The 20,870-nt window shown below is 43.4% G+C and overlaps 1 protein-coding gene and 1 long non-coding RNA gene across 4 annotated transcripts in view; both read left to right on the forward strand.

Annotated features, from left to right (window-relative positions):
* The first annotated feature begins 7,087 nt into the window (after positions 1 to 7,087).
* On the forward strand, positions 7,088 to 9,781 carry LOC137062026 (uncharacterized). The gene is made up of 3 exons (XR_010901192.1): positions 7,088 to 7,221; positions 7,342 to 7,434; positions 9,672 to 9,781. It is a non-coding gene; the product is annotated as an uncharacterized lncRNA (long non-coding RNA).
* A 403-nt stretch (positions 9,782 to 10,184) lies between these two features.
* Positions 10,185 to 20,870, forward strand: part of dscama (Down syndrome cell adhesion molecule a) — a 140,922-nt gene continuing 130,236 nt past the window's right edge. For all 3 annotated transcript variants that reach the window (XM_067432777.1, XM_067432776.1, XM_067432778.1), the window contains exon 1: positions 10,185 to 10,325. The gene's annotated coding sequence lies outside the window, so the exon portion shown is untranslated. The remainder of the gene's footprint in view (positions 10,326 to 20,870) is intronic.

Consider the following 20,870-nt stretch of genomic DNA (forward strand, 5'->3'; position numbering starts at 1 on the left):
ACAGACCTGGATCCAAAAATGTTAAGGCTGATGCCTTGTCACGTCAGTATGATTGGTCCCAGAAGGACCATTCCCCAGAGTTCATTATTCCCAGAAACTGCATTCTTGCACCGGTTTGCCGGTCCATTGAGGATACTGTGCGTGAGGCGTTACGTGATGTACAGATTCCTAATGAAGTTCCAGCAGGATGCTTATTTGTGCCCAAGGAAGCAAGATCTGAGGTCCTCCACTGGGGTCATGCTTCTGCCCTTGCTGGACATTCAGGAACTAAGAGGACGTTGGATTTTATTCAGAGACGTTTCTGGTGGCCAGAGATGTCAAGAGCGGTCATATCTTTTGTACAAGCCTGCCCAGTCTGCGCTCAACAGAAATCCTCTAATCAGCGCGCTGCTGGCCTTCTACATCCCTTGCCTATCCCACAACGCCCTTGGTCGCACATCTCTATGGATTTTATCACGGGGTTGCCAGCATCAGAAGGTAATACTGTTGTACTGGTGGTGGTGGACCGCTTCTCTAAAGCTGCACACTTCATTCCGTTACCTAAGCTCCCTTCTGCCAAAGACACTGCTGATCTTATTCTTCAGAATGTTGTAAGAATCCATGGAATTCCAGTAGACATTGTTTCGGATCGAGGTCCCCAGTTTATGTCTCGTTACTGGAAAGCGTTCTGGTCCCTGTTTGGTTCTTCTGTCAGTCTCTCCTCAGGTTTCCACCCTCAGTCGAATGGCCAAACAGAACGGATAAATCAGGAGTTGGAGAAATACCTTCGCTGCTTCACATCTCATCAGCCATCCTCCTGGAGTCGTTTCTTACTATGGGCAGAGCTGGCTCACAACACCTTAAGAAGCTCCTCCACAGGTCTGTCTCCGTTCAAGTGTCAATTTGGATTTGAGCCACCATTGTTTTTCAGCCAAGAGATAGAGGTTGGAGTCCCTAATGCTGAGAGATTTGTGGAGCGCTGCAGAAGGACATGGAAAAAGGCTCATGTAGCCTTGAGGAGTGCTTCCACCCGCTACAAGAGGTATGCAGACAAGAGAAGAAGGGCAGCTCCACACTTCAGAATCGGACAAAGAGTCTGGCTCTCAGCTAAAGACTTACCGTTAAAGGTTGAATCCAAGAAACTTGCCCCAAGATTTGTTGGCCCATTCAAAATAATCAGACGGGTCAACCCTGTTACATACCAGCTTGCCCTACCAAGATCTTTAAGAGTAAGACCTACTTTTCATGTGTCCCATTTGAAACCCGTATTAACCTCTCCTTTGTCTCCCCCAGTCCCTGCCCCTCCAGCCCCTCGCATTATAGAAGGTGGTCCCACATACACAGTGAAAAGATTGCTTGATTCAAGACGCCGCGGCCGTGGCTTTCAATACCTGGTCGACTGGCAAGGTTATGGGCCTGAGGAACGTACCTGGGTGCCAGCACGACACATCTTAGACCCAGACCTAATCAAGACGTTTCATCACTTGCATCCTGACCGTCCTGGGCCGTCGGGAGTCGGCCATAAAGGGGGAGGCCCTGTCACACCACGGTCTGTCCAGCAGAGGGAAACCGAGAGCACAAGACCTTCCACATCTTCCTAGTTCACTGTTCATTATCAGTTCAATGAAATCACCTGTGCCTAGCTTGTTAGAGTGTTAACTATTGTATATTTAAAGACTTGCATTTGCTTGTACCTTTGCTCAGTCTTGAAGTTCTCTTGCCTAGCTCTATGCCTTTGTGTTGACTCGTTCAGACTACCCTAAAGACTTTGCTTAGACCCTTTTGACCAGCTTCTCTGGTAATCTTTTGTTTCATGTTTTGGACTCTGCTGCCTGCAAAATCCAGTGTGGATTTGGGCCTTGCTCTCCTTAGCTCCTCTGATGCTGGATCCTTTGTGTTGTCTCAAGAAGACTAAGTAAAGACTTTTTCTGGTTACTTCTATACCTGCCTCCTGTTAATATCTGCCAAATAGATCCTCACTGCTCAGTAGCCCAGTGGTTAGAACCTAGGGTTTCCAGCAACATAGTCTGGGTTCGAATCCGGACCTGACAGCATCAATTTTAGATAGACGTTATAGAGAACCAACAACATGATTGACTTGATGTGAAGCATAAAGTAATATCTCGTCATGTTTAAATGTCTGCAAATGAAACGTGATTATTTATTCATTTTCAATCATGTCTTCAGAAGACTTGAAATATACAGTGGAGATCAAAATTAGAGAACAACATACAATTTTGTAAATTTCAAAGTCACTGCTCAGTCCTTTTTGAAATTACCGTAACAGGAGCAGAAGGGCAGTTTTTTTTTAAGAATATTTCACAAGTTAAATATATTTTGAAGTACAGTATACAACTTAAATAAGACAATTGAAAAATAACGCCGGTTAAAATTAGAGAACACTTTCAGATACCTTCATGCTTTGGGTGTTAATCTGGCACTTGGTGCTAATTTCCATAATAATCTGGCAAACCCTATTTAACTTGAAGCAAACTTTTCCAATTTTCACTGACTTTGCAAGATGGCAAGCCACTCTAAGGTTACTGAAACCCTACGACACCAGGTTGTCCAGATAAAGGGATGACCCTTTCAGCTGTTGCAAAAGAAGTTGATCATTCCAAATCTGTAATTTCTAGAATATTGAAGCTTTACAAAGACACTAATTCATTCAAGTACCCAAAAAGGTATGCAAGACCAATGCACGAGGACAGGACAATGTGGAGACTTTCAATGTGGAATCGGTTCAACACTGCAGCTGGAATTACTCGCCAGTTCAGAGCTCAACGCAGTAAGGATCTGTTTTGCCATAGTGTTTTGTCATTTAAGAGAATTCAGACTGAAGGCTCACTCTGCAGTGACCAAGCCTCTCATAAGCAGAAAGAATCAAAAGGCTAGACTAACCTTTACTGAGGAGCACGTTGTGTGAACAGAGGAGAACTGGTCCAAAGTTCATTTTAGTGATGAATGCAAGTTTAATTTATTTGGCTCCGATGGGAAACATTATGTTTGGCATTAAACTGGGGAAAGATTGAACCCAAAGTGTCCAAAGAAGTCAGTGAAAGATGGAGGAGGAAGTGGCATGGTTTGGGGATGTTTCTGCAACAGGAGTTGGGCCTATTATACAGCTACATGGCAGAACCTCAGAACTTGTTTATCAGAACCTCCTTCAGCAACATGTGGTTCCTTCACTGCAAGCATCTCCCAATCAACCCGCAATTTTTATGCAAGACAATGCCCCCATCACACCGCAAAACGGGTAAAGCAGTTCCTTGAATGTGAGAACATTGAAATAATGAAATGGCAAGCCCAGAGTCTGATCTAAACCCCATTGAAAATCTATGTAAAATCATTGCTGACAAAGTTATGGCTAAGAAACCCACTACAGTTACCAAACTGTGAAAGAGACACGAAGAAGAGTGGACCAAGATCACACCGGAGCAGTGTGAGTATCTAGTGATGTCCTGTGGCCGCAGATGTGCTGAGCTCATTCAAAGCAAGTACCTCCTACTAATTTATGACTGCTGTAAGCATCAAATTTTAGTTGTGATGTTTTTTTTTTAGTTGTAATATTTACTCCCTAAAATAGTAACTAATTACTTTACTTAGTTACTTTAAATGGAAATTAACGCTTTACATTACTTTTGAGTTACTTTTTCTTGCCTGCATGGCCTTGTTTGCTTTTTAATAACAACAAATAGTGCTATTGTTGGCAAACGGAAAGGCCCTTTCTCACCAAACGTGAAATGAATAAGCCTCAGTTCAAAAGACATGCAAATTCACGCCTGTACAGTACAGGATGTGGTAGAGGAAAAAAAAAAAAAAACTTTTAATCTGATCGGCTATTGTCTCTTAACAGAGGGACAGGAGAGCTGCCAGTAAATAAATGTAAAAACAAAGTAACTGCCTTTACTTATTTAAAAATTAAATGTTAATGTAACATGAAAAAAAGTATTCTGATTTACTAAACTCAAGTTACTTGTAACCTAATGCCTAATACCCTCATAGACTGTAAAAAATATGGACATAGTGTCCAGACGTAGTGTCATAGCAGTTTTGAAGTGTAAAGTATAGAGACAAGCTGGCTGTTGCCATCTTGGCAGCGTGTCATTGCGCATCAGACCCGAATAACAGAAAATGGGCAAAGAGGCGGGGCGAGGGCGGAGCTGAAATGGTGCTATAACTAACAGTCAGCAGATAAATGACATGTTAATCAAAGTGGCCACGCCCTTAATTATAAAAAACTTTAAGGCTTTATATGATGTAAACGAATGAGTTATAAAAAAGATTCAGCCCCCACACTAGCCTGACAAGCCAGACCCACATCAAGATGTTTGGTCTGGAAACTCACCATTGCCAGGGCTCAATCTGAGGGGAGGGATAAACGGTTGTCTTTTAAACTCCCTCTGCACGTGATAGGATAGCATTACAACTAACCAGAGCAACGTGAAGGGGAGCTAGTTGAAGCTAGTAAACATGTGAAGATTAAAGTTTCGCCGTATCTGGTCGGCAAAACTCTGAATACATCTTCCCTTTTTAAGAATGACTTCAGTGCCGTTCTTTGTTCTTTTCTCAGAGAAAAGCTTAACTCCAAGTCTTCCAGAGTCACGGTCAAAGCTGATTCGAAAGACCGCCGTTCGCCAGCTTTTGTGTTTACTAGTAGAACCCAAGCACAACTCTGCTGTCATTGTTAAGCCCCGCCCACCGACTCTATACATGGTGTATAGTATAATAAAAGTTATAATAGTATAATATACTATAACAAAACCATATTTTTCATAACGTTCACACACAATTTCGCTCTGGCCGCCCTGCCAGAGACGCTGTAAAAAGATTAGCAGAGCTCTGGCCTATTTTGAGAGCGCACCTTGAAAAATTGGCCAGAAGTCATTCATTTTCAATGGGAGATGGCGGCAGCAAGCTCCGGCAATAACGATTTGGGCGTTGCGGAGAGTTGAAATCAGGTCAACTTTGCGGGTTTCCCTATCATTTACAACGTGATCATTCATTGTGATGTGTAATTTGTTAAAGGGGTAATGATTTGAGAAATAAACCTTGAGCTTGTGATATATAAAAGGTCAAGGTAATATAAGAATATCCTGTAAGTTTCAGAGCTGAAAACCTACCTAAGCCCTCTGCCATCAGTATGTTAAGCCCCGCCCACTGACTATACACGATGTGATTGGCCTGACCAGAGTTTGGTTTATACAGCTCAGAGAGTTGCTAGACTACACTCGTGGCAGATTAGGTTTGCTGCCGCTAGGGTGCATCTAGATTTCTAGGCTAGTTCACGATACCTTTAAGAAGACGCGCAACTCTAGGTGCTAGAACGCTTGTTTTTCAGCAGGAATACAATTCATTCTTACTTTTAGATTTAAACGATTTCATGAGGTTAACTTGTACCTTTTTGTGGTTAGTCTGCCAAACAACATGCCTGTTTGCTTTGCGGCCCATATAATAAAGTTTAAAAAAGACCAAGCATTCGATCTACGCAAGAGCGTCAGCATCTTGCGCAAATCTTTCTACAGCGTCATTGGCAGGATGGCCAGAGCGAAGTTTGAGTTTGTTTTATATCGCAGCTCACCTTCGACTCGAGACCTAAGATGTCAGCACCATATTTGGCGGCTTCACTTAAGTAAATGGAAGAGAATGAAAGTGTGTCGTCCATCTTTTTTTTAGTCTATGGTTTACAACGTCAGGAGTGACAGGATTGTAAAAAAAAAAAAAGGGGACCATCCCTTTAAGGAGTCACCCAGGTGTGAGTAGGGTACATTTTCTCCAAAGAGGACAGATGCTGAGGTCTACGTACCGTGCACTCTCACATGAGGTTTAGTGTCCGCAGATCAAACAGAGTGTGTCATTTAGTCTGAGGGCCTGATCAAATACACTTGCCTCTGCAGCCAATGAGGGGGGAGAGCTTGTTACTGGGCAGTTATGGGTTTACTCTCTCTCTCTCTCTCTCTCTCTCTCTCTCTCTCTCTCTCTCTCTCTCTCTCTCTCCCCTCTTGAGGTCGATGTCATACATCAGCGTTCATAGATTCCCTGCGCTGCTGTGTGCGATTCTCCTGAACATCAGCAGTCTGTGCTGCTTTTAAGATCAGCTAATAGCATCAACTATCAGCTCACCTCAGCAACACGAGCAATATTAGGCTTATTAGAGGAACACTACCTGCTGACTTCAGATTATTTCTGTATATAGGGAATGTTAAATGATATATTCATATTTTGTATTGCTTTCTTGTCTTGTCTTTTTTGCTCTGCAGTGTCTTTGCCTTAACGTCTGCTGAATCTTAAATAGGCTATTTGTGTATTGAAAACGCCTTTAGGTCAGCTAAAATCAAATATTTTAATCAGAGACTACTTTTTTAAAATGTATAATTAGGCTGATTTTAATCTAAAAATATAGAGATTAAATACGGGTCGCTTTTAGATGCTAAAACGGAATGATAAAAGCGAGTATCATGCGCCAGTGTGTTTATGTAGTTCTCCTGACAAACAGAAGGGGGCGTCACTGTCAGCATAAATAAAGCACTGTCAACAAACCACCTCAGAACGTAGTTGTGGGGTTTCCCTTCGTTTTCTCTAAAAAGTTTAAAAAACGTGAAAGCTTCACAAGATAAATATGATAAATCAAGCTAATTAAGAAATCTTTTGTAATTATAACCAAGTGTTTGCGACAATATTAGCTACAAGGCTCAATACTGGTAGCTAATATACATTCATCTGCCAGTTCTTGTAATCTTAGTAGGCCTACCCTTATCCCATTTCTGACAACATTCTTATATTCAATATCAAGAAATATGTTCTGTACCTTCTGAATACATGTAAGTTGGCATTTTTTTATATTTAGGTTTCAAACTTGTTTTCCAGGATAACGAATTTGATGAATGTGTGTAATTTTCAGTAGGCCTATATATATGTAAATTGATGAAAGACACATTGGAACCTAATGTAAATAGCAGTGTTTGCATTTTACTTCTCCTGTATGCAATGTAAATAGAAGTGTTTGGTTAACCCATCTATATGAGTGTCTAAAGACAGTATATTCTCTGCGATTCTCCTCAGCTTGTTCTGTGTTGGTCAGTCTTTCTGTTGACAGTTTTGTATTTAGGTCACACAGGAGCCCTCGGGCAGCAGTAAAGCATGTCCTCTACAGGAGTGATTGACACCTTCTCTGATGGCGAATGAAGTCTCCAGCTTCTCTGGGCTTCAGCCACAATAATAAACCAGCGCTGCTCACTGACGGTTTGTCCTCGTCTCGTGTTTTTAATTCAATGTTTTATGTGATGCATTGTAATTGAGGCAAATAAATTGAGACAGTTGTAAAATAACACAATTAGTGTTTCATTTATTTTTTTTCTCTAGGATGCAATCATCTTTTATTTCCCATTAATGAAACAACAGCTCATTTTATGGCCTACTGAACCGAACAGCATGGATTGTGACTTAAATTGAAAGGTAAATAAATAAAAACAAGAATATCTCGCAATGCATATTTACACTGAGCTAAAACCTGTAAATGACCTTTAACTCTAGATTAGAGCTGACTTCACCAGAATTCTTACTCATCTGCCTTTCAATTTACACCATCCTTATCAACTATAATCCCAAAATAGATTAAACAGGGTGTCATTAAGCTTATAATACCCATCTTAGAATTTTGGATCTATTACGATCGTCATGCATATTCAGCTACAAACATCTGAACGTCTTTTATGACTAGAGAACAATAGACTTTCTGTTGCAAAATGTCATTTCCTGTCTTTAGAGAGACTAGCTTGGATTTGCGTTGCCTTTTATTGTTGCTCTGAAGTCCGTCTGTGTGGCTTTAAGATGAAAGGGAAGACGAATCTGGTCAGGATCAGAGTAAAATCTGTGGCGTTGCATGTCAATCTCACTCTCTCAGTGTTTCTGTGAGAAAGAAAGGTCGTACAAGCTTTTCAATTTCTCACTGAGTCTCTTAGACAGCAATGAGATTAAATGGAGAGAATGTGAAGCTTTTGTCTTCTCGACTGTTGCTCCAAATAGATCATATCATTTTCTGTCTCCTCTAGAGTACAGGAAAGTGTCTCATTAATGTCTCACACTGTGGACAGATTTTCCAAAACACAATTGTCGGCAATCATCAGAAATTGCAATATGAATTCAGACTCTTTCAAGAACAAATTAGTTGTGCAAAGCTTCGCATCATTTTGTCTCGTGTATTTTATTTGATTTATAATGATGTTGATAATAATACTAAATCAGAACTTGCAATATGAATTTAAACACTTGCAAGAACAAATTTGTTGTGCAACTTCACTTCTTTTGTCTAATGTTGGTACTGTCTTTTTAATATAATAATAATTATAATACTAATAAATCAGGAATTGCTATATGAATTCAAAGATATTTTTTTATTTTCTATTATTTATTTATTTATTTATTTATTTATAATAATAATAATAATAATAATAATAATAATAATAATAATAATAATCGATCAGAAATTGCAATTTGAATTCAAATAGTTTCAAGAACAATTTAGTTGTGCAACTGCTTTGCATTATTTCTCATTTATTTTCTCATTTATTTTATTTTGCTATTCTTAATTCATATTTTGATTTGATATTATATTTATTATATTTTAAATTATATTATTTTATTTATATAATAATAAATAAATATATGATGATGATGATGATGATGATGATGATGATGATGATGATGGTGATGATGATAATAATAATAATAATAATAATAATAATAATAATAATAATAATAATAATAATAATAAAATGAATACTACTACTAATTATAATACAAAATCAGAAATTCCACTATGAATTCAAACACTTTCAAGATAAAGTTAGTTGTGCAACTGCTTTCCATAATTTGTCTTTTATTTAATTTTACTAATGAAGAGGTGTCTTTTATCTTTATTTAAATTTGTATATTTTATTTATTTATATAATAATACATTTCAAAATTGACATATGATTTTGAACACTTTCAAGAACAAATTAGTTGTTCAACTGCTTCACATCATTTGTATCTTTTTATATTACTTTTTTTAAATGTAATAATAATAATAATAATAATACATCTGAAATTGCTATATGATTTCAAATACTTTAAAGAGCAAATTAATTGTGCTACTGCTTTGCAAAATTTGTCTCATTTATTATTAATTTTTACTGATCTAGATGTCTTACATCTTTATTTTATATGATTTTATTTATATAATGATAATAATCAATCATAAAATGCTATATGATTTCAAACACTTTAAAGAGCAAATTAATTGTGCAACTGCTTTGCATTATTTGTCTCATTTGTCTCATATTTTCTTAATTCATATTTTTATTTATATTATATTATTTAATTTAATAATAATCATAAACCATAAATTGCTATATGAATTCAAACACTATAAAGAACAAATTAGTGTTTGCTTTAATGTTATAAAATTATGTATAGACAAGCTAATTAAACACTTATAATTTCTCGATAAATTCTGAAGTCGAGATAAAATTAGAGCTAGTATGCAATCAAACAAAACAAAAATCACTAATTGTGCAGCACATTATGATGTTCATGAGGATAATTGGAGCATTATTTCTTCTGCTCAAGTTCACAGCTGAGACTGTCTACACTCAGCAGCATCTGCACACCAAACGCAGCTCTATACATTCATCTGTCTGTCATGTTGACAGGTCTTCAGCGGCAGCGATGTTAACGTCCCGTGGCTGTTCTCCAGTGATGAGTCCAGATGGAGGCTATGTTGGTACCTGCCCTCCTATTTCCATTGCCAGCTCACTCCCTCCACCCCCCCCCCCCCACCCCCACACCTCCTTGCCATCTGTGCCAACCTGCCGTCTCTCCGTCAGACAGTTGCAGGTTCCGCCGTGCGTGGCAGGCCTACAGCTGTGCAGACAGCCAGCCCAACATCTGTGTGTCCTGTGGGAAAGACGAGGGGGAATGTCCCGCTGATCTACTCAGCTGCTGCCGGCCTTAAACACAGCCACGGGCCGGCAGTTCTGCGGACAAGACAGGTTTTGCTATGTAAGTGTAAAACAGAAAGGCACTCTCTGTTCAGTGTTTGATACTGAACTATTCCCAACCTTGCAAAATCCTACAATATTAAATATTATGTGTTATTTTCGCTCATATTATTATTGTTTCGGTTTAAAAATGTTTTCTTTTTTAAAGGTGCTGTATATAGGAATGGTTGGAATCGGTACTGCAGTCCATATTCAAAATATAGTTTGTCCCGCCCCCTCCTCAGAGTCAACCCTCACCCAGGTTGCCAGTTATAGGGCACGCAACAGGAACAAGCATGGTTGACAATGGAATTCAAGGAGGCTTACGTAAGTTGATGTTGATTTTTCCGTGCTTCTGTTCATAGACATTTTTAGATGGGTGCTGAGGCTTTTTAGGTTGGGTAGAATCTGTGATCTCTAACCCAGTTTGTTTGCTGGCTTCCATGGCAGCAATATGCTGTGTTTTCCGCTAACTAGCAACCTGTGGTGTCGAAATATTTTTGGGTAAACTGGCAATGTGTGTTATCGCACAGACCAAAACAAAAACCGTACGACACAGAAAACGCACATTTGATAAAAAAAAAAAAACTAAATACAAACTGGCTGTAGCATTGTTTTACAGTGAAACGAGTATGTGAACACTTCCTAAATTTTTCCTAAATATCTGCAAACATATGGTATTTTTATGCTTTAGTATAGTCAAAAACTTACATACAGCACCTTTAATATATTTTATATAATATGTCTGTCTTTCGCCCAGTTGAATAGAAATATTTTTGGAATATAGTTTTTATTCGTTGTATGGTTTTACAAGTGAAAAGCATGAAAAATAAGAATTAAAGTGTAACTGTGCAGATTGTCAACCCGCTTTGTATTGTTACAATGCTGGTAATATATGCAAATAGATATTAACTTCATGTTCTCCATGTTACCTAGAATGAGAAAGTCACGTTTATTTGTCACCAAAAAACTAGATTATAATTCTGCATTTTTAATCCCCGACCACGGACAGTCAGATCGTCAGAGGGTTATTAAAGGGGACATCCGATGCCCCTTTTACAAGATGTAAAATAAGGATCTGATGTCCCCAGAGTATGTGAAGGCTTAGCTCAAAATACCCCACTGTTTTTTTTATAGCATGTTAAAAATACCACATATTGAGAGTGAGCAAAAACGTGCCGTTTTTGTGTGTGTCTCTTTAAATGCAAATGAGAGGGCGGAGGGCTCATGCTCAAAGCCACTACAATCTCTGTCATGCTCCGGCAACAAAACAGAACAATCTTGCACTCTAAAATGTCAGTTGAATATATGCTGCATGGCGATAGAACAGGTGTAATTTAGCTTATTTACGGTTTAATACAAGTCTGTTGTAGCGGATCCCATCCGAGTTTATTGTACATCACACAAAAGATGAAGCGTCTGTTTTCACTCCAGAAATTCACTGTAAGAGCTGAATACACAGTACAAGAAGTGCACATTAAAGTCTTATCCATAAACTCTCTCCCTTGCATCATCAACATAAACAGCGAATTACACTAAATCACTTGTTACAACTATCGTAACAGTAAACAAAAATATACAGACCTCATGCCTTTTCAGGGGTGTTTAATAATCTGGTAAACTTTATATCCATAATACTGTAATAAATATATCCATATCGCTCCGGAGACTATAAACTGGATCACGAACAGTTGGTACTAATCCATTAAAGGGTTAGTTCACCCAAAAATGAAATTCATGTCATTATGACTCACCCTAATGTCGTTCCACACCCGTAAGACCTCCGTTCATCTTCGGAACACAGTTTAAGATATTTTATATTTAGTCCGAGAGCGTATGCAAGTGTATGCACACTATACTGTCCATATCCAGAAACGTATTAAAAACATCATCAAAGTAGTCCAGAGGCCTGTTGCATAAAGCTAGCTGAACAAACTCTGAGTTTCAGAGTAGGTTTAGAGTTGACAAATCCAGATAAATCCAACCTGGTTTAGGTCAAGTTCAACCATTTCTCAAAGCTTGGTATAAACTTTCTCTGTCAACTCAGGTTTAATCCAGAGTTAGCGATCAACTCTGAAGCGCGTGCACCTGAAAGTGTGATGTGCGGCAAATAGCCAATCAATTAATATAATAATTACATGAATATATTATATTAATTCAAAGTAATTATAATTCATATAATATAAATTTAATAAATAATTAGCATCAAAGCATCTTTACTTGCAGCTGATTGGTCCAGATAGCTCTAACCCAGAATAAAACCTGCTCCAGAGCAGGTTAGCCGTTTGCCTCCACTTCTGGGAGCCCCTATCAGCTTCGAGATATAGAAAACGGGCCAATGAACATTGGCGTGTGTGCTTTGCATATCGCACCCCGCCCGCTGCGTGGGTATAAAGCGGAAGCGATCGCCACGCACTGTTGTTTTTCACTGAGGAGCCGAACCCGTGGTTCGAACTGCAGTGATGGTACTGCAACTGTGGCGACGGGGCGTACATCTCCGTTCCCTCCTTCAGGGAACAAGGGTTACATACGTAACCGAGACGTTCCCTTTCAGTTGGTCTCTACGGCATACGTCGTACCAACGAATTGGGATCCCTATGGAAAACGCCACAGTTACTGCCACTTCCAGCGCCCTGCGGGAGTCCCTCGGACCCCGTCTTAACGGGCGGGGAATTTCCTGCAGGGAGAGTCACACTGCCATCCCACAAGACCCAATCAGTGGACTATTGGATATAACTGGGAAAGCGTGCCCCTGGAGGCCACTGCGGAAGCCACACCACCTCGAAAGGGATAACGTGGAAATTACATGAATGGACTGGCCGTGGGCAGTACAACATACGTGAGTCCCAGGGGTGGCCCCGGCCCTGTTGGGCGGGGGACAGTCACCGCACTGAGACGGCAGAGCGGGCTCTGCCAAGGGAAAGACACGGGCTCGCCGTGGGGAGCCGTACTGTGGAGAATACACATATGGGACCGCCGTGGGGGTCACTACACATGGAATCCAGCCTAAAACAAGTTCCACAATGCATACAAGTGTTAGACCTGGCGTCAGACGCTCCGCCATGTCTGACTTCCGTGGGTTGCGGAGGACTCGACAGGGTTCGCCATACTGGGGAACTCGACTGGAGCATATAAGCGCACGTATTCGTTCCATGAGGAAGGGAGTGGCGCAGCAAGCCGACACTAGAACGGGCACTATGAGAAGTGAGTACACGGGAAGATACCGGTTCTACACGTAGAATAAAATCTAGCAAACATATTGGGTGTCGCCCAGCCCGCAGCTCTACAAATATCTGTAAGCGAGGCACCACGAGCCAGCGCCCAGGAAAAGGCTACACCCTGGTGGAGTGGGCCCTAATCCCGAGCGGGCAGGGCACGTCTTGGGACTCATACGCAAAGACAATAGCATCCACTATCCAGTGGGCCATCCTCTGCTTGGAGACAGCCTTTCCCTTCTGCTGTCCACCGTAACAGACGAAGAGCTGCTCTGAGGTCCTAAAGCTTTGCGTTCTGTCCACATAAGTCCAAAGTGCTCAGACAGGACAGAGAAAAGCCAGGGCTGGATCTGCCTCCTCCAAAGGCAGCGCTTGCAAGCTCACCACCTGGTCCCGGAAGGGAGTGGTGAGAACCTTGGCCATGTACCCAGGCCGGGGTTTTAGGATTATGTGAGAGTAGTCCGGCCCGAATTCCAGGCACGATTCGTCGACCGAAAATGCCTGCAGGTCCCCTACCCTCTTGATAGAGGCCAATGTCGTCAGGAGTACTGTCTTTAGAGACAGAATTTTTAACTCCACTGACTGCAAAGGCTCAAAATGAGGTCTCTGAAGTGCACTGAGCACCAGAGACGGGTCCCAAGAAGGTATGGGGGGGGGGGTTAATCTCCTCGCGCCCCTCAGGAATCTGACGATCATGTCGTGCTTCCCCAAAGACTTACCTTCAACTAGTTCGTGATGGGCTGCGATTGCGGCCACATACACCTTGAGGGTGGAGGGAGACAGCCTTCTCTCCAACCCGTCCTGTTGAAAGGAAAGCACGTCCCCGACCAAACATCTTCGGGGGTCTTCTCGATGAGAAGAGCACCAGTCGACGAACAGGTTCCACTTCAACGCATAGAGGTGCCTCGTAGAGGGAGCTCTAGCGGAAGTGATGGTGTCTACCACGGTCCATGGCAGGCCGCCTAGAACCTCCGTGTCCCGTCCAGGGATCAGACATGGAGTTTCCAGAGGTCTGGACGCGGGTGCCAGAGGGTGCCCCTTCTCTGAGTCAGGAGGTCCTTCCTCAGAGGAATGGGCCAAGGAGGTGCTGTTGCAAGGAGCACTAGTTTCGAGAACCATGTCCTGTTAGGCCAGTATGGCGCCATCAACAGGACCTGCTCCTCATCCTCCCTGACCTTGTACAGTGTCTGTGCAAGAAGGCTCACTGGAGGAAACGCATATTTGCGTAGGCCCCGGGGCCAGCTGTGTCGCTAACTCTGGATCCCCTCGGTCAGGGAATGAAACAACTGGCAATGGGCCATGTCCGGGGCGGCAAACAGGTCTACCTGTGTGGCCCGAAGTGATCCCAAATCAGCTGGACCGCCTGGGGATGGAGTCTCCACTCTCCCGGAAGCACTGGCTGCCGTGAGGGCTCGTCGGCCACACGATTGAGCCGGCCCAGAATGTGAGTGGCATGTAGTGACCTTACAGTCCCTGACAAAAGTCTTGTCGCTTATCTATTTTCTAGAAATATCTGATATTAACCTGACTTTTAATTAATTCATTGGTGTTAGAAATAGCTCATATGAAAAGCTAAAACCCTCCCAAATGATGTTTAATGCACTGAAATAAATAATTTTCACGGAAAAAATATTTATCATTTAATCAAGACAGAAAGATCAAATTTTGGCAAGACAAAAGTTTTGTCGCTTATACAGAAATTGAACAAATTTACTGCAAATACAAAAATATGTCAGCAAATTAAGTTGTGGTGCTGTGAGATCCAAATTTAATATCTTGTATGACTTCCATGAGCTTAAAGGACTGCATCCATGCGGTTTGGCAAGGATTCATACAATTTATTGATGAAGTCATCAGGAATAGCTAAGAAAGCAGTCTTGCATGCCTCCCAGAGTTCATCAATATTCTTTGGTTTCGTCTTCCATGTGTCCTCTTTCATCCTACCCCACATATGCTCAATGATGTTCATGTCTGGTGACTGGGCTGGCCAATCCTGGAGCATCTTGATCTTCTTCGCCTTGAGGAACTTTGATGTGGAGATGGAAGTATGCGATGGAGCACCGTCCTGCTGCAGAATTTGGCCTCTTTTATGGTTGGGAATATAAGAGGTAGCTAAGATTTCTTGGTATTTTAGACTATTGATGTTCCCTTCCACCCTGCAGATCTCTCGCACACCCCCATACTGGATGTAATCCCAGACCATGATTTTTCCGCCACCAAGCTTCACTGTTTTCTGGGTGAATCTCGGATCCATTCGGGCACCAGTAGGTCTCCTGCAATATTTGCGGCGACTGTGGTGTAATTCAACAGAAGATTCATCTGAAAAATCCACCTTCTGCCACTTTTCCTGCATCCATCCTTTTAGCAGGCTGTGGGCCTTGGCAAATGCCACACGGTTTTTCAATTGTCTTTTGTTTAGTGGTGGCTTCTGGGCACTGACAAACGGTCCTCTCGAGCAGTTGTCTTGCGGGGTCTGCCTGACCTGGGCTTGTCAAAAACGTCTCCAGTCTCTTCAAATCTTTTTTTTATCCTCTGTACTTGACGCTGAGACACATTGAAGGTGTCTGCCACATCAGCAGTGGATCTGGTCTTCAGCCTCTTGATAATCAAAACTTTAGTCTCAGGGTGAATCTTAGGCATGTTTGCAGAGGTCTAGTTGCAGTTGATGTGAAGGTCTAGCGTACTGGGGTTCTTTTTATACACACCTGAGACCTAATTGATCCATTATTAGTCACAGGTGAAGCTCATATGACAAGGTGACAACACTTATATCTTTGCAAAAATTGACTCAATGGGCTTTACCAAGCTGTGAATATTAGAATACTTTTTGAAAGTTTAGTTTTTCACTGAAACATTAACACAAAAGCTGGTGGGATTAAAATGAGCCATTTCTTGTAAAAAAATCTTGATTAGAAATATATTTCAGCGGCACTTTAGGTCAAATTGTACACAAGCGACACGACTTTTGTCAGGGACTGTAGATACTTCTGACTCCATAACAGGAGGTGGCGGGTGAGTTGTGACATGCGAAGGAAGCGTAGACCACCCTGTTTGTTGATGTACGCTACAACCGCAGTGCGTACGGACCAGAACGTGCTTGCCCTGGAGCGGTGTCTTGACGCAGCTCAGGGTAAGACGAACTGCTAGCAACTCCAGGCAGTTGATGTGCCATTGCAGTTGAGGCCCCGTCCACAGACCTGAAACTGCAAGCCCGTTGTACGTGGCACCCCAGCCGGTGGATGAGGCATCCGTGGAGACAATCGCATGCCTGGATACCTGTTCTAGGGGCACCCCCGCGTGTAGAAACACAGGGTCTGACCACAGGCTGAAGGTTTGGCGGCACCTCGGTGTAACTAAAACACGGAGGGATCCGCTGTGCCACGCCCACCTCGGGACTCGGTCGTGTAGCCGGCGTTGAAGCGGTCTCATATGGAGCAGCCCGAGTGGCGTGACCGCCGCTACGGATGCCATATGCCCCAGGAGCCTCTGACATTGTTTCAGTGGGACCGCCGTCCTGCGTTTGAACAAATTCAAGCAGTTTAACACTGTCTGGATGCGCTCCTTGGTGAGGCGTGCTGTCAGGGCATGCTGTCAGTGCTGTCAAACCAGCTCCATACTGAGAAAAGAGAACCTCTGCGTCGGGCAGAGTCTGCTCTTCTCCCAGTTTACCCGAAGCCCCAACTGGCTGAGGTGCTCGAGCACCATGATCCCGAAGGGTGGGACCTCGTTCTGAAATGGTCGTCTGTCAAACACAGAGCGTAGAAACGGTCTGTGTCGCGTGAGAATCGTGTACGCGTCTTTCAGGTCGATCGCTGCAAACCAATCTTGGGGACGGATGCACCTGAGGATGCGTTTCTGCGTTAACATTCCGAACGGCAGCCTGTGAAGGGACCAGTTCCAGAACCGCAGATCCAAGATCAGCCGTAACCCGCCACTTTTCTTTTTTCCCCTGTTGGCGATTGGAGAGGCGCCTGAGGGCCGTGGCCAGTGGAGGGACAGATGTAATTGTCACAAGAGAGCCCCCCGGCCCTCCTGCGGGGGGAGGAAGTGGTGCTGCTGCCACTTCCTGTCGAGCAGGATGCTCCATCTCTGGGTGGCCCGCCTCAGGGTCTCTTCGGGCGGCGCTTGCCACCTGGCTTAGCAGTGACCTGAGCGGGCTGGGCGTCTTTCCCGCGGCTGGCTCCACGCCCACGCCCGGTTGGAGGCTGCTGCTGGGCTGCGGCGGGAGCGGGGGCGGCGGCGGGCGGGCGCCCTCGACAATGGGCAGGCGGAGGCAGAATGTGCTGGATTGCCTCCGTCTGCTTCTGGGCGGCCGAGCACTGCTGGGCAAAGCTCTCGACCGCGTCGACGAACAACCCAGCCGACGAAATAGGGGAGTCCAGGAACCGGGTCTTATCGGTCTCCCTCATATCGGCCAGGTTGAGCCAGAGATGCCGCTTCTAGACCACCAAGGTGGACATCGCCTGGCCAATAGTATGGGCGGCGGTTTACGTCGCCCGTAGGGCACGGTCTGGAGCTCCCGGAGGAGCTCTGGGCCAGGACTACCCTCGTGCATGTCCATGAGTACCTGTGCTTGATGCACCAGAAGCAACGCCATGGCATGCAGGGCGGACGCGGCCTGGCCACAGGACCTGTAGGCCTTCTCGGTCAGACCAGAAGAGACTCTTCAGGCCCTGGACGGGAGCTTCGGGTCCCCGCGCCAGCTAGAGGCAGACGTCGGACACAGTTGCATCGCGACGGCCCGCTCCACTGGCGGGAGACCCTCATACCCCCTGGCCTGCCTGCCGTCAAGGGTAGTGAGGCGGGAGGAGCCACCAGGTCGCCCGCGGGCGCTAAACGGTGCTTTTCACTACCTAGTCAGCTCCTCATGCACCTCCGGGAAGAAAGGCACCAATCGTCCAACCTAGAAGGTTCGGGACATGTTGGAGGGTTCCACTCAAGCCCGACCTTTTCGGCGGCCCGGGAAAGCATAGCGGTCAACTCCGGGTCCGACTCGACTGTTGTCACTCTCCCAGAGGGAGGCAGTACAGCTGAATCTTCATCCCGAGAGCACTGAAACTCCCCCTCCGATGCAGCAATCGACATCTGCTCGTCCGCGGGTGCCCCAAAGGACACCGTCGGCCACGCATATAGGGGGCCGACAGGTTCCTCCGGAAGCACCACCGGTTGCGGCGCTTGTGAGGGATTAGGGTTCCCTGCGGAGGCTCACTCGACGGGTTTGTCCTAACCGTGATCCTCAGGTCACCCCGGCCATCCATCAAAGTTGCTGGGCAGGAATAGACCTAAATCGAGCTATGGGTAGGAGGACTCCACCTTCCCAAAGGTAGGCGAGTCTCGACCTAAGCGCCGAGATAGTCATGTTCCCGCAGTGATAACATGAGCTATCCACAAACGGCGCCTCATTGTGCTCTAAGCCCAGGCACGTGATACAGCGCTTGTGACTGTCAGCGGGCGACAGGGAATGACTGCATCCAGAAACGCACAGGTGGAAAGACATCCTGAAAAGGACGGCAAGTCACCCGTGTAGCTCTTTTTGTGAGGAAAATTTGCTCTTTTAGTGCTGAAGCACCCAGGGATCGACCGCGGCAGAATAACAGGTTTTGTGTGCAGCCTGTTTCTACTCTCACCAGAAAAGGAACACGCCCACCAAACCAACTGTGTGTGGTGTGTGTGTGTACTGCAATTTGCAATCTCTCCATAGATTTTTTCCAGCCTTTAACTGCTGCCTACAACACGTAGGATCCTTCACTGAAACCAAAAGTAACTAATTCCCGCTAAAAGATTACTTTTTGAATTCTTCCCCTCTAGAACAATACAAGTCAACACCATCATTATTACTCCAATCGAATGAATGGAGAGGCGGGCCTTCCATTGTGTTGACCGTTACATTGATTTGACTGACAGTACAGGTGATTCGGGGGTTGCCTAGAAACATAAAAAAAACAGCGCATTGCTCTTTTCCAACGCCAACCAAAAAAGGGAGTGCAGTGCGCCTCGCGTTTTCGAACCTGAAAAACACGTTTTGTGTGATCGGGGCCTAATAGAGTGACTGCGGTTATGCCCACTGAGTGGCAAACAGACTGAGCAGCAGCATTGGTTTTCAGTGTGAATTCAGTTAAAAACACACAAAACACAGCTAAAATAGGAGAAAGCTTTGAGATTGATTTTACAAATACACTATATTGCCAAACGTTTTGGGACGTCTAGCTATAACATCATCAACTCTTCTGGGAAGGCTTTCCACAAGGTTTAAGTGTGTTTATGGGATTTTTTTACCATTCTACTAGAAGCGTATTTGTGAGATCAGGCACTGATGTTGGACAATAAGGTTTGCAGTCTCCGCTCTAATTCATCCCAAAAGTGTTCTATGGGGTTGAGGTCAGGACTCTGTGCAGGTCAGTCAAGTTTCTCCACACCAAACTTGCTCACCCATGTCTTTATGAATCTAGCTTTTTGCACTGGTATGCAGTCCTGTTGGAACAGGAAGGGGCCATCCCCAAACTATTCCCACAAATTTTGAAGCATGAAATTGTCCAAAATGTATGATGAAGCATTAAAAGTTCCTTTCACTGGAACTAAGGGGCCAAGTCCAACCCCTGAAAACCAACCCCCTCCACCAAACTTTACACTTGGCACATTGCAGTCATGCAAGTACTGTTCTCCTGACAACCGCCAAACGCTGTTCTTCAGCTAATCTGAAGGCTACACGAAGTTTGGAGGTCTGTGACTCTGCAGAAAAGTGGAGACTTCTGCACACTGTGCGCCTCAGCATACGCTGCCCCCACTCTGTGATTTTATGTGGTCTACTATTCAGTGGCTGAGTTCCAGTAATTTGGAGATTACCTGTGAAATTATCATAACTTTAATGTTTGTTGTAATTAATTGTAGAAAAACGTACGATTGATTCGTTCATTTTTTTTAATCGATTGACATGATTATTACATATACATAATATAATATAAAAAAATAATGTATATTATGTTTGTTTTAAAATGAAATGTAAAGAAATGCAATATTTATATTCAGTAATGAATATGTATATTTATAATCAATAATGATGTGCACACAGCGATTCTGCCTCTGGTGATACACAGCTGGAGAAAATGAAACAAAATAGAGAAATAAATAAATAAAAGAACTTCATACATTTTTATGACCACACATATAAGGTCAGCCATGTGCTTTCGTTACTAAGCAACACTGCAAGCCTGTGTGAGGGTTTTGTCAGAAGTTGACTCAGATGTGTTGTACGGCTGTGAGAGTAACAATCAGGCTTTGATTACTGTGCAGCGTCAAGCCCGACAGCAGCTGCCTATGAGCTCAGTCCTGTGTGGATCTGTCTCCTGCTCAAAAATTCAGTAGAACCTCACAAATAATTAAGGGATGGTGGACATCACAACAGAATCCTTTTTTGGTAATTTTTTCCTGAACCAGTCTAATAAATGGAATTTCTCTAACATATTACGTGTTGTGTGTAATAGTATTCTCAGGCAGAAATTCTGATAACACTTAATTTTATAGTATCCTTATTACATATGTTACATGTACTTACTGAATGTAATAGTACATTATAAACAATTATATGCAACTAATTATATAATGAATGAATTATATATAAGTACTGATGTTGATAAATGTTTAGTTACACTAAAACAAG

Source organism: Pseudorasbora parva, chromosome 23, assembly GCF_024679245.1.
Source record: "Pseudorasbora parva isolate DD20220531a chromosome 23, ASM2467924v1, whole genome shotgun sequence".
Classification (NCBI taxonomy): domain Eukaryota; kingdom Metazoa; phylum Chordata; class Actinopteri; order Cypriniformes; family Gobionidae; genus Pseudorasbora; species Pseudorasbora parva.